Source organism: Sardina pilchardus, chromosome 8, assembly GCF_963854185.1.
Source record: "Sardina pilchardus chromosome 8, fSarPil1.1, whole genome shotgun sequence".
NCBI classification, from domain to species: Eukaryota; Metazoa; Chordata; class Actinopteri; order Clupeiformes; family Clupeidae; genus Sardina; species Sardina pilchardus.
The window spans coordinates 19,268,985-19,271,393 of NC_085001.1; the positions used below are offsets into that span (position 1 = coordinate 19,268,985).

Consider the following 2,409-nt stretch of genomic DNA (forward strand, 5'->3'; position numbering starts at 1 on the left):
TTAAAAAAGTGAATCTCTTCAAGGTTTAGCTCCCATCAATAAAACTCAAATCCCCCTGTTGTTGCAGGGAAGACTGACCTGATTTGTGAAACGGGCACGTTAATCCAGGCATCATTCCCTCTGCTGAGCCAGACGCTCTCCATCCCGCTAACCCATTGAATCGCTTACAAAATGAATCCTTCAGCCATCATCATTGTTTGGTGTGTTGTGTCTAAGACCAGACACTTTCAGAGTGGTGGATAGGGGCGGCATTTTCCCAGGGATGCCCAATGATTACTCTGTTTAGGCAGTGGAGATGTTTACTGCCAGTGTAATGTTCCAGGCTTGGGGGGCCGAGTGTGTGTGTGTGTGTGTGTGTGTGTGTGTGTGTGTGTGTGTGTGTGTGCGCGCGTGGGGTTTGAACGCTGATCTTGTGTTGATCTTCTTTCAGCTCGAGGGTGAGCATCGGGATGGAATAGGAGGCTTAGTCTGATCAATTTGCTTGCTTTGCAGCATTGGCAGGCAGTAATCGGACAAGCACCGACTTAAAACAGCACTATTTGTGCTTGTAGCGGTGATGTCTACTGCCGGCTTATCCAACAAATGATTACTTGAAATACCCAGTGATCGTTTGATAATATATAACTTCTTATGTAGTTGAAAATCCTAACACTGTTGTTGTTTTCTTTTTCACAAAAGGAACTTGAATAACAGACCAACAGTGGCACCCATTGTCCTATTGTGCATTCATGTTTTGAACAGAATTTAATGGCCAATGTTACCATGACAATTTATGTAACAAACTGCATTGTTTTAATGCATAGTGTCTTACTGCCTTACTGTCTTACTGTCTTATTTATAATCGCATTGAAGAGCCTCTGTGTGATTGCTCTATCCAAAAAATCATGCAATCCTCTGCACAACACTCCTTCAAGAATGTTTTGTTCTCACACTTCACCTTGGCCGACAAGGGCTTCTACTAGTGTCTGCTTCAGCTCCAGAGAGGCATTCAACCACTGAATTATAATTAGTATTTACCTAATTGGCCCATGGAGATAATTTCGCCATTCTTGGGTCTAATTGGGAACCTTTAAAAGATGTCCCCATTGGATCTGTCGGGGCACGTCGGACAGTAGTGCTCAGGAGCTTGCTTTCATTTGTCTTGGCCATTAACTCTCATTTACATTCTGAGGCTGGAACCGGACCAAGACTGTACATCACCGTGGAGGTTTTCTCATTCTCCTTTGACCCTGGAGTGTGCAGTTCATTGTGGATGCCAGTGTTGTACAGGCCAGAACAGATGTACATGCTGATGCAACTGCTGGGTTTTTATTTATTTTTTTAAAGTGATGTTTGCAGCCTAAGATGTTTATCTGTGAAAAAATAATGTGCAATTGGAGCGGGCATCTAAAGAAAAACACCTAGGCGATGTTCATTTTATCTGATTAGATAGGTGGATTAGTCGCATTAAGAAAGGAACAAAAGACATTTCTGCTGCAAACCTCTAGTCTTGTCTGCTCAGACTTCAATATTGTTTTGATCATAAATAATATAGGTCACTTCCCTGGATTACTACGGGTTTATCAGGAAAAAACATCATATCATCTTTGAATAATCAGCTTGCTACAGAATATTATGTATAGTTTCATTACCAGCAATAATGGTTCATATGAATTTTAAACAGTGGTCTTGCAAAAACAAGACAATCATAGTCAAGAGTTTAATTTTTCGCACCAATCCTTTCTAATCCAACTCTACTGAAATCTCAGAGGATTATTTAAAGAGTGGATGTCTCCCTCATAATCTTTCATCCTAATCTTGAATCATAACTGTACATCGTGTTTGTTTACTTGTATTTCAGCAGGCTGAGGATTTCTGTTTATGTGGATGTAGCCTAATTTACATCACCATGAAAACGCTATTATTTTTTAAATTAGCCTACCTTTGATCAAATACATTGCAAGGCGATATGATCAATATTATCGGTGTTGACATAATAGGTAATGTGAGTGTTGCTATTGACATCACCATTATTGAAATTATGCAATCTCATGAAATGAAATCATAGATAATAAGATTGCACCCGTTGCCCGGTACCGGACAGGGGTATGGGCGGGGATATGTCTTTGTATTGGTCTGGCCCTAGTTCGCACAACGATACTCATCAAGGGGAGTGCAGCTCACTGCAGTGTAACGAAAGTAGTGGTCTTACATTTCACAGGCTCTCCAGCGCCACGCCAAGCCAGCGTCACAGCCACAGCCTATTCTGTCGGTTTTTTAAAATTGCGTTGAATCATTCTAACGCACCGGGACTTTGGAGATACGGACCGCGTGCGAATGTTAAAAGTCAATCTGGATCATATGCTATGTTTATCCTATATGCGCTCTCCAGCGGCAAAACCTGGCGAGGGGAGTGAACTGACAGAGTTC

The 2,409-nt window shown here is 41.6% G+C and overlaps 1 protein-coding gene across 2 annotated transcripts in view; it reads left to right on the forward strand.

Moving 5' to 3' along the window:
* Window positions 1–2,179: 2,179 nt before the first annotated feature.
* The window catches only part of sema4c (sema domain, immunoglobulin domain (Ig), transmembrane domain (TM) and short cytoplasmic domain, (semaphorin) 4C), a 49,225-nt gene continuing 48,995 nt past the window's right edge, over window positions 2,180–2,409 (forward strand). For both annotated transcript variants that reach the window (XM_062543095.1, XM_062543096.1), the window contains exon 1: window positions 2,180–2,409. This exon is cut by the window's right edge and continues 283 nt beyond it. The gene's annotated coding sequence lies outside the window, so the exon portion shown is untranslated.